Genomic DNA, 16,301 nt, shown 5'->3' on the forward strand with positions numbered 1-16,301 from the left:
AGCAGTATTATTATCGGTGGTGTCAGAAGGTGATCTGCACATGTTTTATGTTTTGTTTTCTTTTAGTATGCAGATGTGAATGTGCTTTGTTTGTGCAAGAAATTTATTTGTCATTTTCAGAAACGGAAAAGGAATAAATGCGAGAAAAGACAATGTTTTCAATACTAAAATGCAAAGACAATTTTATTAATAAACTTCGAACTTGAAAGTAAATGGGGCCCTTACAAACTAGCTCTATGCTTCGGGCGAGGCATGAGCGTTATTGTTTTTCTTTGAAAAAGGGAAATAAAACACACAAAAGCAAATTACTTTGAAATGAAAACTATCTCCGGTATCTCCCTGCTTGTCCAATTCTGTAGCTGTTCTCCTGGTCTGATTTCTCGGATGAAGTTGGATGTCCCTTCTCGAGAATCCTTGTTGGACACCATAGCTACATGTTCATACCCACCATTCCCAAAAGTTTGCATTATTGGGGGAAATTGTTGTTCCTCCTTTTTGATGCTTTTGAACTTGGTGGGTTGATATCCTAACCCTGAGCGATCTTTTTTCTCTGACACCTCTGGTAGCTTGCCCCATCCTTTAGCATCTGTGTCTTGTAGATCCTTCCATGATGTCACCGCCCTTCTTATCTTCTCCACTGGTAGTGTGATAGCGGTTGCAATTTCTAGAGCTTGAAATGCGGTACCCAATGCTTCGTCTCCAGCCTCAATATATCTGTATGAGTTTAGATTGCTGACAAATATATCCTCTTCTCCATTGATAGTCACTATGGAGTTCCCATTCACAAACTTTAATTTCTGATGGAGGGTGGAAGTGACTGCCCCAGCTGCGTGGATCCAAGGGCGTCCTAGTAGGCAGGTATAAGCTGGCTCAATTTCCATCACTTGGAAATTGATGCAGAAGGTATGAGGACCAATCACAACCGGTAAATCCACTTCTCCTAATACTGGGCTCTGTGATCCATCAAATGCTTTTACCACCAGACGACTTGGTCTAACTACCAGTCCTTCTAAGGCTATCTTGTCAAGTGTCGCTTTTGGCATCACATTTAAAGATGATCCTGTGTCAATCAAAACTCTAGCCAGATGAGCCTTCCCACATTGCATGGAGATATGCAAGGCTTTGTTGTGTGACCTTCCTTGTAGGGGTAGCTCATTGTCACTGAAACCTAGACATGCCCCAGCAGTTAGATTGGCCACCATCCCGTCAAATTGATTGACTGTGATGTCCTTAGTTACATGGGCAGCGTTTAGGATCTTCATCAGAGCATCTCGATGTTTCTCAGAGTGTATCAATAGTGATAAGAGCGATATCTTAGATGGTGTCTGTTGCAACTGATCTACCACTCTATAATCACTCTTCTTAATCAGAGCGAGAAACTCCTCAGCATCCTTGTTAGAAGTTTCTTTATCCTTAGGTTCAGACTCGTCACTTGGTCTCATGACTACTTGTTCTCCGGATTGCGTCAAGTTTTCACTAGGCTTTGGTTGTACTTGCGCAGTTTTGAATATGCGCCCACTACGGGTCATGCCTCCAGGTCCAACGATGCTTGATACTGCAGTATTAGTATCGGTCTCATATTCCCATGGTACCGCTTTCATCTTGTCCAAAGGATATGGTCCTCTGATTGGGATGATCCTAGTGTGCTCTTGTACAGGTATTACCACTGGTGGTCTAGAGCATGGGATGATTAATGGTTTCCTTGTCCCTTGTGTGGGTATCATTAAAGGTTCGTTTCTTTCAACCATTGCCACATATTCCTCTTCAGGGTGTTCTTCCAGCTGGATCAGCCCTTGATCCATGAGTCTTTGCAGAGTGTCTTTAAAAGCCTCGTTGTGTTATAGGATAAACCCCTTTATAAGAAGATACCTCTTAAGTGCATCTATGGGGGAGTTCCGTTGTTGAACCAACTCTTGCTCATTGACAACTTCTATTGCATTGACTGCGCCTTCATGGTGCGGCATCGGGTTCGTCTTCACATTGGGTTTGTCAAAGGCGATTGCCCCTGATTCAATTAAATTCTGAACGATGTGGCTGAAGGCCCAACATTTCTCCAGGGTGTGTCCGGGAGAATTGGCGTGAAATTCACACCTTTCATTCGGTTTATAATTGGGCATGAGCTTGCCTGGAGGAGGAGGTGGCAGTGGTCTAACTTCTACCAAGGATTCATTTACTAAATATTTCAGAATCTCTTTCTTGGAAGTAGGTAGCGGATCGAACCTCCTTGGTCCTCCCTGAAACCGGTTTTGTCGTGGTGGGTATGTCACAGGAGGTCTAGTTTCCTGATGGCCTACAACATTAGTTTCTCCTTCCTTCTTTTTTTGTGAAGTTGGGGGTAGGCCTCTTCGCCTGATAGGATCCAGATGGTGCCCCTTGTATCTTTCCATTCTTGATCCCATTCTCAATCCTTTCACCGATGACTACCAAGTCTGAAAATCCTGATGACACGCTTCCAACCATTTTATCATAATATGGCCCTTGTAGTGTAGCCATAAACATATCTACCAGTTCTTTTTCCAACAAGGGAGGTTGGACTCGGGAAGCCATCTCTCTCCATCTCTAAGCATATTCTTTAAATGATTCTTCCTTCTTTTGCGACAGATTTTGGAGCTGCATCCGATTGGGTGCCATGTCCAAATTGTACTTGTATTGCTTAAGGAAGGTATTGGCAAGGTCGGTCCAGCTTCGGATATTAGTCTTTTCCAGTTGCATGTACCAGTCCACCGATGCTCCACTTAAACTATCCTGGAAGAAGTGTATCATTAATTTCTGATCATGAGCATAAGCAGCCATCTTTCGCACATACATGCGCAAGTGGTTCCTTGGACATGTGAGTCCCTTGTATTTTTCAAAGTTCGGAACTTTGAATTTGTGTGGAATTGTTAGATCTGGGACCAAGCTCATCTCAAAAGTATCCACGTCAAAAGCATCATACCCTTCCACGGCCTTCAGTCTCTCTTCCAGTGCCTTGATTTATCCACTGTCCTTAGAATCCTTTCCGGAATTAGTGGAGTTCAGCTTTGATTGGGGAACTTGGTTTGTGTCATTGGTGTCCCCATATTGCAGGTCCAGATATTCTTCATCCCTAAGCGGATTGTTGATAGGGATGCGAACTGTGCGAGCCGTCCCTTCTTTTTGAGCAGTAGGAATAAACCCTTCTCGAGAAGCCTCTCCCTCTTCATGGGTTGTAGTGACCTTTTTAGATGCGTGAGCATTTGTTTTGTGAGGGTCGTGGCCTCGTACATACCCTAACAATGGGTTGCCATCCTGAGGTATCTCCTCATACTGATCCTGAACCTCCTTAGCCTTGTCTTGCTTATCTTTGAGGTCTTTCATGAAGCTCAGCATTTGGGCCATTCCTCCCCTGAGGTCTTCAACAGTACCTTTCAGCTGGGTCATTTCCTCACGAAGGACGGCTTGGTTCTGTTCCAATTGTTCCATTGCTTTCTTCTGTTAGAACAAGATTTGTTCTGATCAATTATCTTAGTTTTGATGATAACAATAATATGAATTTTGCTTAAGATAATATGGTACTCTAATCCAATGCAATTTCCTTTTCAGGAAATATATAAAGAGTATGCATAATTCAGCGCTCAGAAGCTTTGTCTCAAAGGGTTCAGCATGCAACATCAGAACATGGTCTGGCAAGACATCAGAAGATGGTCGAAGCAGAATCAGAACATGGGTCTATGGAAGCATCAGAAGAACATGAGATCAGAAGCACTGAAGTTCTGATAGTATCACGCTCAGAAGCACTTCAAGGTCAGAAGATCAGAAGATGCTTTGCACCAAGCTGTTTGACTCTGATGATATTCAAACGTTGTATTCACAAACATCAGATCAGAAGGAAGTACATGTGGCAGGCTACGCTGACTGACAAAAGGAACGTTAGAAGCTATTAAAGGCAACGTCAGTAGACACAGCGTGAACAAGGCTCGAGGTAGTTGACAAAAGCGTATAACATTAAATGCGATGCTGTACGGAACACGCAAAGCATTAAATGCACTCAACGGTCATCTTCTCCAACGCCTATAAATATGAAGTTCTGATGAGAAGCAAGGTTAACGACTCTGAACAAAACAACTCATATTAACTTGCTGAAACTCTGTTCTATTCAAAGCTCAGAATCTTCATCTTCATCAAAGCTCACTACATTGCTGTTGTAATATATTAGTGAGATTAAGCTTAAACGTTAAGAGAAATATCACAGTTTGTGATTATAGCTTTTAAGAAGCAATTGTAATACTCTTAGAATTGATTACATTAAGTTGTAAGTAACTAGAGTGATCGTGTGGATCAGAATACTCTAGGAAGTCTTAGAGGTTATCTAAGCAGGTTGTAACTAGAGTGATCGTGTGGATCAGAATACTCTAGAAAGTCTTAGAGGGTATCTAAGCAGTTGTTCCTGGAGTGATCAGTGTGTGATCAGAAGACTCTGGAAGACTTAGTTGCTGACTAAGTGGAGAACCATTGTAATCCGTGCGATTAGTGGATTAAATCCTCAGTTGAGGTAAATCATCTCTGCGGGGGTGGACTGGAGTAGTTTAGTTAACAACGAACCAGGATAAAAATAACTGTGCAATTTATTTTTATCGGTCAAGTTTTTAAAGCTACACTTATTCAAACCCCCCCTTTCTAAGTGTTTTTCTATCCTTCAATTGGCATCAGAGCGCCGGTTCTAAGGTGCAAGCACTTAACCGTGTTTAGAAAAGATTCAGGAAGAGAAAAACGCTTCAGTAAAAGATGGCTGATGAAACTGCAAAGTCTACATCTACATCTGGCTCTGCTGAGCAACACAACGGTAACAATGGTTATACTAGACCGCCGGTATTTGATGGTGAAAACTTTGAATACTGGAAAGATAAACTGGAAAGTTACTTTCTTGGTCTAGATGGTGATCTATGGGATCTTCTGATGGATGGTTACAAACATCCGGTAAATGCCAGTGGCGTAAAGCTGACAAGGCAAGAAATGAGCGATGATCAGAAGAAGCTTTTCAGGAATCATCATAAATGCAGAACTGTTTTGCTGAATGCTATCTCTCATGCTGAGTATGAGAAGATATCTAACAGGGAAACGGCCTATGACATATATGAGTCCTTGAAAATGACTCATGAAGGAAATGCTCAAGTCAAGGAGACTAAAGCTCTTGCTCTAATCCAGAAATATGAAGCCTTCAAGATGGAGGATGATGAAGACATTGAAAAGATGTTTTCAAGATTTCAAACTCTTACTGCTGGATTGAGAGTTCTTGACAAGGGATACACCAAGGCTGATCACGTAAAGAAGATCATCAGAAGCTTACCCAGAAGATGGGGTCCTATGGTGACTGCATTTAAGATTGCGAAGAATCTAAATGAAGTCTCTTTGGAAGAGCTGATCAGTGCCCTGAGGAGTCATGAAATTGAACTGGATGCAAACGAGCCTCAAAAGAAAGGTAAGTCTATTGCATTAAAATCCAATATCAAGAAATGCACTAACGCTTTTCAGGCTAGAGAAGAAGATCTTGAAGAATCAGAATCTGAAGAAGAAGATGAACTGTCCTTGATCTCCAGAAGGCTAAATCAACTCTGGAAGAACAAGCAAAGGAAGTTCAGAGGCGTCAGAAGTTCAAAGAAATTTGAACGTGGAGAATCTTCTGATGACAGAAGATTTGACAAGAAGAAGGTCATGTGCTATGAATGCAATGAGCCTGGACACTTCAAGAATGAATGTCCAAAACTTCAGAAGGAAAATCCCAAGAAGAAGTTTCATAAGAAGAAAGGTCTTATGGCAACCTGGGATGAGTCAGAAGATGATTCAGACTCTGAAGATGAGCAGGCTAACTGTGCGCTGATGGCGACAGAAGATGACGAATCAGAATCTACATCAGAATCAGATTCTGAAGAGGTATTTTCTGAACTTACTAGAGATGAGTTAGTTTCCAGTCTAACAGAACTTCTGGAATTCAAGTCTCAGATTAGTCTCAAATACAAAAAGCTGAAAAAGCTATTTGAATTTGAAACGAAGAAGCTTGAGTTGGAAAATTCTGAATTAAAAGAAAAAGTTTTAAAATTATCCAATAATGTTGGATCTCCTTCCAATTCAGAAAAATCCACTCCTAGTCTAAACCATATTCTGAAAGAATATGATTTAAGTTTCAGGAAGTTCTTATCTAGAAGTATTGGCAGAAGTCAGCTAGCTTCTATGATATATGCTGTGTCTGGAAACAGTAGAGTTGGCATTGGTTTTGAGGGTGAAACCCCATACAAACTTGAACCTGTTGATGAGATGAAAATCACATACAAGCCATTGTATGATCAGTTCAAGTATGGCCACTCCCATGATATTAGGCACACTTCACATGCTCAAAGTTTTCACATAACACACACCAAAAAGCATGTGACACAACCTAGGAAATATCATGAAACTCACATTAAGAATTATCATGCTGTTCCTCCTATTGCTTACAATGTTAAACCCAAGTTCAATCAGAACTTGAGAAAATCTAACAAGAAAGGACCCAAGAAAATGTGGGTACCTAAGGATAAGATTATTCCTATTGCAGATATCCTTGGCTGCAAAAAGGACAAAGCACAACATGTCGTGGTACCTGGACTCTGGATGCTCACGACACATGACAGGAAGAAGGTCTATGTTCCAAGACCTGGTGCTTAAGTCTGGAGGAGAAGTCAAGTTTGGAGGAGATCAGAAGGGCAAGATAATTGGCTCTGGAACTATAAAGTCTGGTAACTCTCCTTCCATTTCTAATGTACTTCTTGTAGAAGGATTAACACATAACCTCTTATCTATCAGTCAATTGAGTGACAATGGTTATGATATAATCTTTAATCAAAAGTCTTGCAAGGCTGTAAATCAGAAGGATGGCTCAATCCTATTTACAGGCAAGAGGAAGAACAACATTTATAAGACAGATCTGCAAGATCTTATGAGTCAGAAGGTGACTTGTCTTATGTCTGTTTCTGAAGAGCAGTGGGTCTGGCACAGAAGATTAGGTCATGCTAGTTTGAGAAAGATTTCTCAGATTAACAAACTGGATCTTGTCAGAGGACTCCCTAATCTGAAATTCAAATCAGATGCTCTTTGTGAAGCATGTCAGAAGGGCAAGTTCTCCAAACCTGCATTCAAGTCTAAGAATGTTGTTTCTACCTCAAGGCCATTAGAACTCTTGCACATTGATCTGTTTGGACCAGTCAAAACAGCATCTGTCAGAGGGAAGAAATATGGATTAGTCATCGTAGATGATTATAGCCGCTGGACATGGGTAAAATTCTTGAAACACAAGGATGAGTCTCATTCAGTGTTCTTTGATTTCTGCATTCAGATTCAATCTGAAAAAGAGTGTAAAATCATAAAGGTTAGAAGTGATCATGGTGGTGAATTTGAGAACAGATTCTTTGAAGAGTTCTTCAAAGAAAATGGTATTGCCCATGATTTCTCTTGTCCTAGAACTCCACAGCAAAATGGAGTTGTAGAACGAAAGAATAGGACTCTGCAAGAAATGGCCAGAACCATGATCAATGAAACCAATATGGCTAAGCATTTCTGGGCAGAAGCAATAAACACTGCATGCTATATTCAGAATAGAATCTCTATCAGACCTATTCTAAATAAGACTCCTTATGAATTGTGGAAAAATATAAAGCCCAACATTTCATATTTCCATCCTTTTGGATGTGTGTGCTTTATTCTGAACACTAAAGATCATCTTGGTAAGTTTGATTCCAAAGCACAAAAATGTTTCCTTCTTGGATATTCTGAACGCTCAAAAGGCTACAGAGTATACAATACTGAAACATTGATTGTAGAAGAATCAATCAATATCAGGTTTGATGATAAGCTTGGTTCTGAAAAACCAAAGCAGTTTGATAATTTTGCAGATTGTGATATTGATATATCAGAAGTTGTTGAGCCAAGAAGCAACGCATCAGAAGCAGAGCTTCTCAGAAGCAAAGAATCTGAAGATCAAGTATCAGCTTCTCTGGAGAATCTAAGCATTTCTGAAGAACCATCTGTCAGAAGATCATCCAGACTCATTTCTGGTCATTCAAAAGATGTCATTCTTGGAAAGAAGGATGATCCAATCAGAACAAGAGCATTCCTTAAGAACAATGCAGACTGTCAATTAGGTCTTGTATCTTTGATCGAGCCAACTTCTGTTGATCATGCTCTAGAAGATCCAGACTGGATAATTGCTATGCAAGAAGAACTGAATCAGTTTACAAGGAATGATGTTTGGGATCTTGTTCCTAGACCAGATGGATTCAATATAATCGGTACAAAATGGGTCTTCAGAAACAAGCTCAGTGAGAAAGGTGAAGTGGTAAGGAACAAAGCCAGACTGGTGGCTCAGGGTTATAGTCAGCAAGAAGGGATTGACTATACAGAAACCTTTGCACCAGTGGCCAGGTTAGAATCTATTCGTCTATTAATTTCATTTGCTACTCAACATAACATCACTCTCTATCAGATGGATGTTAAGAGTGCCTTCTTAAATGGTTATATAGATGAAGAAGTTTATGTCCATCAACCTCCTGGTTTTGAAGACTCTATGTCTCCTAATCATGTTTTTAAACTAAAGAAATCATTGTATGGATTGAAACAAGCTCCCAGAGCTTGGTATGAACGCTTAAGTTCTTTCCTTCTGGATAATGGTTTCACTAGAGGAAAAGTGGACACTACTCTCTTTTGTAAAACCTTTAAAAGGGATATTTTAATTTGTCAAATATATGTAGATGATATTATTTTTGGAACATCTAATGCTACACTTGGAAAGGAGTTTGCTGAGTCTATGCAGGCTGAGTTTGAAATGAGCATGATGGGAGAACTCAAGTATTTCCTTGGAATACAAATAAATCAAACATCAGAAGGAACGTATGTTTACCAAACCAAGTATGTGAAGGAACTTCTGAAGAAGTTTAATCTTCTAGACTGCAAAGAAGCCAAAACTCCTATGCATCCAACATGCATCCTAGGTAAGGATGAGGTAAGTAAGAAAGTAGATCAGAAGTTATACAGAGGTATGATTGGATCTCTTCTATATTTGACTGCTTCTAGACCTGACATTCTGTTCAGTGTTTGTTTGTGTGCTAGATTCCAATCAGATCCTAGAGAATCTCATTTAACTGCTGTTAAGAGAATTCTAAGGTATCTGAAAGGTACTACTAATGTTGGCTTAGTTTACAGAAAATCTAAAGAATACAACTTAGTAGGATTCTGCGATGCTGACTATGCTGGAGACAGAATTGAAAGAAAGAGTACTTCAGGAAGTTGCCAATTTCTTGGAAGTCATTTGATCTCCTGGTATAGCATGAAGCAAGCAACTATTGCTCTATCAACAACAGAAGCAGAATATGTCGCTGCTGCTGGTTGCAGTACACAGATGCTCTGGATGAAGAGTCAGCTAGAAGATTATCAGATATATGAGAGTAACATTCCTATATTCTGTGATAATACTTCTGCTATATGTTTATCTAAGAATCCTATTCTTCATTCAAAAGCTAAACATATTGAGATTAAACATCATTTTATAAGGGACTATGTTCAGAAGGGTGTTCTATCTTTAAACTTTGTGGATACAGACCATCAATGGGCTGATATCTTTACAAAACCCCTGGCTGAAGATAGGTTTAAGTTCATTCTGAAGAACATCAGTATGGATTTATGCCCAGAATGAGAAGATGAGAAGTTCTTATGTATGAATATCTTCTGAAATGAAAGTGGATTATTTTTTTTTATCAGAAGTTCTGATTGAAATCTTTTAGAAATTATGATTCGGTTATTACTAACGTTTCATTGTCTAAGTTGATTCAGAACCTCTTTTAAAGCAAAACAGTTGTAACGTTTTATCTCGGGATGGTAAACCTGTCGTTACTGTTCATGGATAAGCGCGCGTGCAGTTGAAGGGACGCCGACCATAGGTAACTGTGCTAGTCACCTCATTTGTCTTTATTATCTCTCCTCATGTCACGTAACATTAAATGCTATCCATCATTTGTTTCATTTTATTTTCTTTTAAATACTCTTCAAACGCTTCTCCTTCCCTCTTATATTTTCTCTATTACACTCTGTCTCTGTTTTCTTTCTCTATCTCTTTGCATTCATATCAAACCCTAGCTGTTCATTATCTGCTAATCCATCATGAACTCTTCATCAAGCTCAGGAAACCATGAAAATGATCAAAACAAAAAGAGAAAAGCTGTTGAAACATCTTCTTCCAAACCCAAAAAGATAAAGATCACCTATGACCCTCTCAAGGTGAATCCATTCGAAGCAAAGTTGTCTGGAAACTATTCTAGACGTGTGTTTCAACCCCCTGGTGAAAGCCCTCCATCATCTCCATCTTCTTCCTCATCTTTTTACCTTCAAGACTCAACTTCCTCTTCATCTAACCTTTCCTCTCCCTCAACCCATTCCAAAGAAATCTCTTCATCTTCACCTACTGAGAATGTTGTTTCTGATAGAGATTGTGGAAAATCTGCATCAGAATCAAGTCTCCCTGACCCCTCGCCTGGAAGCCCAAGAAGCAGTCAATGATGCGTTTCACTCCTTCATGGCAAGGAAAACTGCAAATTATGACAGGGTTCAAGACATGCTGGCGCAGATTTTGTCTTAGCTAGGGTCTTAGTCTTTGGTCTTAGTAGTTTTCTTTCCTTGTTGCATCTGCTTGTTAAACATCTTCTCATGTAATATCTTTTGATTATCAATGAAAAGTTTCTTTGTTTTTACATTCCAGTGATTTTATTTGTCGTTTTATACATTTGAATCTTTTGAAATATTCTTTTTGATGTTATGACAAAAAAGGGGGAGAAGATAAATGATAAATGATTTGATTAATCTATCAGTTGCTGGGTAAAGCTCCCACACATTTACTAACAAGAACTGCAAGTTCTATATGGTTTAAGTGTTTTGCAGGTATAAAGAAGTGAAGAGAATCTTCAAAGCAAACACAAGAAGCAAAACCATAAGAAGCGTTATTCTGTAAAAAGAATAAGCTCATGGAAACTGAAGCAAGCTGAGTGCTGTCAAGCTTCAGAAATCAGAAGCAAGAAAGAAGAATGATCAGAATTTCTGATAATAGAATTTGATCCAAGATTTGTCTATTTGCTCTGACAAAATTCTATTTGCTCTGATACATTATTTTAGCCTATATGGCTCTGATACATATTTTGTGTTCTGATACACATCTTATGTTCTAACTCATTCATGCTGACTTTTGTCGTTTAGTTTTGTTCTGTAACATTTCAGGATGTAGAGATGCTCTGATGATGCTCTGGTACATTCAACAATGTTCTGATACAAATCTAGCATGAAGTGATGTTGGTAGAAATTCAAAGCTCTGAAGCTATCCGAGGGAAGTAGAAATCAGAAGCTGTGAATGTTCTAAAGATCCAGAAAACTCAAGTTCTGAAGCTGTCCTAAATGGAAGCAGAAATCAGAAGCTGTGAATGTTCTGAAGATCAAAGAAATTCAAGTTCTGAAGCTGTCCTAAATGGAAGCAGAAATCAGAAGCTGTGAATGTTCTGATGATCAAAGAAATTCAAGTTCTGAAGCTGTCCTAAATGGAAGCAGGAATCAGAAGCTATGAGTGTTCTAGGGATCTAAAGAAATTCAAGTTCTGAAGCTGTCCAATGGAAGCAGAAGTCAGAAGCTATGAATTCTCTGAAGACAGAAGCTTATGTGATCGTCTCTACCGAAATAATCAGGGAAGTCTTTTATTAAAGTTCTTCGAGTATTTATTTCAGGGGGAGATTATTTATCTCAGGGGGAGATTGTTAATCTCAGGGGGAGACATATTCACATGCTTATGCTATAGCTGTGTAATTTGTCTTTTGCCGTCTGCTCTTTCTGATCGCAAATTCATATCATTTATATATGTTTTTGTCATCATCAAAAAGGGGGAGATTGTTAGAACAAGATTTGTTCTGATCAATTATCTTAGTTTTGATGATAACAATAATATGAATTTTGCTTAAGATAATATGGTACTCTAATCCAATGCAATTTCCTTTTCAGGAAATATATAAAGAGTATGCATAATTCAGCGCTCAGAAGCTTTGTCTCAAAGGGTTCAGCATGCAACATCAGAACATGGTCTGGCAAGACATCAGAAGATGGTCGAAGCAGAATCAGAACATGGGTCTATGGAAGCATCAGAAGAACATGAGATCAGAAGCACTGAAGTTCTGATAGTATCACGCTCAGAAGCACTTCAAGGTCAGAAGATCAGAAGATGCTTTGCACCAAGCTGTTTGACTCTAATGATATTCAAACGTTGTATTCACAAACATCAGATCAGAAGGAAGTACATGTGGCAGGCTACGCTGACTGACAAAAGGAACGTTAGAAGCTATTAAAGGCAACGTCAGTAGACACAGCGTGAATAAGGCTCGAGGTAGTTGACAAAAGCGTATAACATTAAATGCGATGCTGTACGGAACACGCAAAGCATTAAATGCACTCAACGGTCATCTTCTCCAACGCCTATAAATATGAAGTTCTGATGAGAAGCAAGGTTAACGACTCTGAACAAAACAACTCATATTAACTTGCTGAAACTCTGTTCTATTCAAAGCTCAGAATCTTCATCTTCATCAAAGCTCACTACATTGCTGTTGTAATATATTAGTGAGATTAAGCTTAAACGTTAAGAGAAATATCACAGTTTGTGATTATAGCTTTTAAGAAGCAATTGTAATACTCTTAGAATTGATTACATTAAGTTGTAAGTAACTAGAGTGATCGTGTGGATCAGAATACTCTAGGAAGTCTTAGAGGTTATCTAAGCAGGTTGTAACTAGAGTGATCGTGTGGATCAGAATACTCTAGAAAGTCTTAGAGGGTATCTAAGCAGTTGTTCCTGGAGTGATCAGTGTGTGATCAGAAGACTCTGGAAGACTTAGTTGCTGACTAAGTGGAGAACCATTGTAATCCGTGCGATTAGTGGATTAAATCCTCAGTTGAGGTAAATCATCTCTGCGGGGGTGGACTGGAGTAGTTTAGTTAACAACGAACCAGGATAAAAATAACTGTGCAATTTATTTTTATCGGTCAAGTTTTTAAAGCTACACTTATTCAAACCCCCCCTTTCTAAGTGTTTTTCTATCCTTCATCTTCTTCTGAGCTCTGGTCTTGATTTGTGGTTGAGTTGCAATGGTGTGACTGGAGATGAAGATAGTTTTTTGCTTTAATGTTTTGAAAAATAAATATGATATGCATGCTATGAATGATATGGTTATGCAATGTTTATGTCTTATCCACACTATTATAATACACATATATATTTATACATTATTTTTATTCTTCTCTTTTTTTTTATATATACATGTACATTTTTCCTTTTTTTTTTTTTGCACATATGTATTATGTATATATTTTTTTTTTACATATGTATTTATTATTATTTTTTTTATATATTTTTTTGTACATGTATATACACATATGTTTTTTTTAGAGAGGTAAACAAGGTTGGTGAATATTTATAGAAACGATGAGTAACGAAAAAGAAACACACTTTATTGAAAGGAAATACTAAAAAACTCCATTGTTGGTTTACAAAAAGGAAAAGGAAACTGAAATTAAAATACTCAAAATAAATTAAATTAAAAGTACTTGAAATAAAAGCAACAAGGAAATAACATAAAGCTAAGAACGCCTTTGGATGTCTTCTTGGAACTTGTCCACCATATCTCTACAAAGCTTCATGAACTCTTTGACTACTTCGGGAAGGATGATAGGAGATGATTCTGCTTTTGCCAAACTCTTTGGAATATCTTGAATTAAATCATTACACAAGAAGACTAGCTTATCATAATCATCGCGACATTTCTCATAGTCTTCAAGCATCTTAGGAACCATGCTCACGTGCTCACTTGCCGTAGAAACAATTGTGTAGAGTCTTTTCCAATAGTCTCTTTCATTCAAGGCTGCCTCGTGTATCTCTTTTTCTCTCATGAACACTTCCCGAAGTGATACCATAGCTTGAAATGCTCTTTCGTACTCATCAGTGTGCTGTAAAAGTTCTTCTTCCGTGGTTAATCTTCTTGCGTGCTCTTGTTGTCCAGCATTGAGGGCTTCTTGAAGATCATATTTGAGGTTCCTTATTTCATCCTCTTGATCTTTAGTCCTATCAGTTAATTCAAAGATTACAGCTTCCATATTTTTCTCAGATTCTGCTTTGTCATGGGAAGCCTTCTCATAACGCCTTCTCCACCTTGCAATTTCCGCATTAGCTTGCTCCAACCTCTCATCATGAGCCTCTAAATTAAAATTAGCACTTAAATACCCTTCAGTTGCACGCTTTCTTTTACTTCTTTGCCTATCATTTTCTTCTTTCATCGCTTGGAGTTCTTGATTTTTCTCTTTAAGGTCAAAGCGTAGTTGGCTCCTTTCATTAGTAAGTTGATGCAAATCAAGTTCTAATTTCTCTTTCTCCTTTCGGGACGCCTCTAGGGCAGCCCTGATTCCTTCTATCTCTTCGATGGATAAAGGAACAAGATCAGGAGAATCAGGCTTGTAGGCGGGATCCACAACAAAAGGGAGCAATACTTTCTTAACTCTTTCTCGAACCCATGTGGTGTAAGGTTCCTTTGCAATCACATTCTTTGGCCCAAAATCTCTTCTATGAACACTACTCCAAGCTTGAATTACCTTCTTCCATGTCCTTGGCTCACCTTTCCCATTATCATGCAAAATCAACTCTTTTGTACGTTGCTCGGAAGGTTCTTTATCCATGGAATGACCCAATTGACGTAGTGCTAAATTAGGATTATAATTAATACAACCAAGAGTTCCTATTAATGGCACATTGTTGAATTCTCCACATTTATAAATAATCTTGTCTGAATTCAATTTTCTTGCATACCATAAGACAGAATCTTCCTTAAGAGCCCTTAACTTTTGAGACCAATCATTCCTAGTTAATTCTTTGATAAAACAACTAGCTTTGTAGAGATGGGAAGTCAACCAAGAATAGAGCAAATGAACACAACAAACTAGCACTCCTTTTTTCTTTTCATACCTCATATGAATAGCATAGTAAATGTTTGCGAGGATAGTCGGAGTTGGATCTTTGTCAAAAAGTCTGAAAGAAGTGAAAGCATGAATAGCAGAAGGATCCACATAATCAATATTTTTTGGTAATAAAATGACACCAAAAATCAAGAGAGCTAACACATGTCCACAAATGTCCCATTGTTTCCTTTGAGCAAACATTAATGCTTGACTTTCTAAATAAGATCTTTTGAACCCATGCACTTCTCCTTCAGTTTTATAATGAGCTTTTAATTCTGCAGCGGACATTCCCAAGGCTTTCTCTAAATCTGAAAAGTCAACTTCTTTACCCACACCAGTATAGAATTCCTTTTTTATCCTCGAAAAACCCAACATAGCATCCATTTCTTCTATGGTAGGTGCTAACTGAAAATCCTGGAAAGTAAAACATCTCAAAGGCGGATCATAGAATTGTACCAAGGCGGTGATAGCTTCTTCTTGCACTTTTACCCTTAGCAAATCCAAGATATTACCATAGCGAATCTCAAACCTATCCAAAGCACCTGATGGCAATTTTTCTTTGATGATCTTCAATTTCTTAATGTCTGGAGTAGAAACAGTAAAGTGCACGATTGTCTTCTTCGTACTCATCCTTCCTACACATTCACCAACAAAATACATTTTACCAAATATATACATATATATGTGTATTATTATTTTTATTTGTGGATAAGACATGATGAAAAATGCAAATGATTAGATGATGCATGCAAACACATAACAAAAAAAAAAAATAATAATACAAACATAAAAAATAATTAAGCAAAAAAACATGGTATTTCAAAGAACCCAGGTTCATAGGTTCGACGTAGGGGGCTCTTGGGAGCCAACCTTTATATGGGGGTTCTAAAAGGTCTCATGGGGTCGTTCGTAGCCTCCGAGACTTTTTCGTCTCTTCGGATTTTAGAACAACTCATTTTATCCATGAGGTTCGAATTTTTGGGTAGGTTCCCGGAGAGATCAGCTAAGTATCCAGTCCAGCCCTCCACAAAGTCTAGCTTCGTTTCGGACCTTTCCAAACACCTAACCCACTCCGAGTGGAGTTATCAGTGAGATTCGTAAGGCGATTCATGTCCCCTTTTGGTCTCAAAGTTAACTCCCACGCTTAAGGTTTAACCGACATAAAAATAGAGCAAATATATAATAATAAAAGCAGACATTTTTAGGCAGATAAAAAACATAAAACAAATAAACAAATAAATAATTTAATGTTTATTAAAAGATGAACCTCCCCCCAAACCCTAAATGTG

The sequence above is a fragment of the Vicia villosa genome, linkage group LG4 (assembly GCF_029867415.1).
Source record: "Vicia villosa cultivar HV-30 ecotype Madison, WI linkage group LG4, Vvil1.0, whole genome shotgun sequence".
NCBI lineage: Eukaryota > Viridiplantae > Streptophyta > Magnoliopsida > Fabales > Fabaceae > Vicia > Vicia villosa.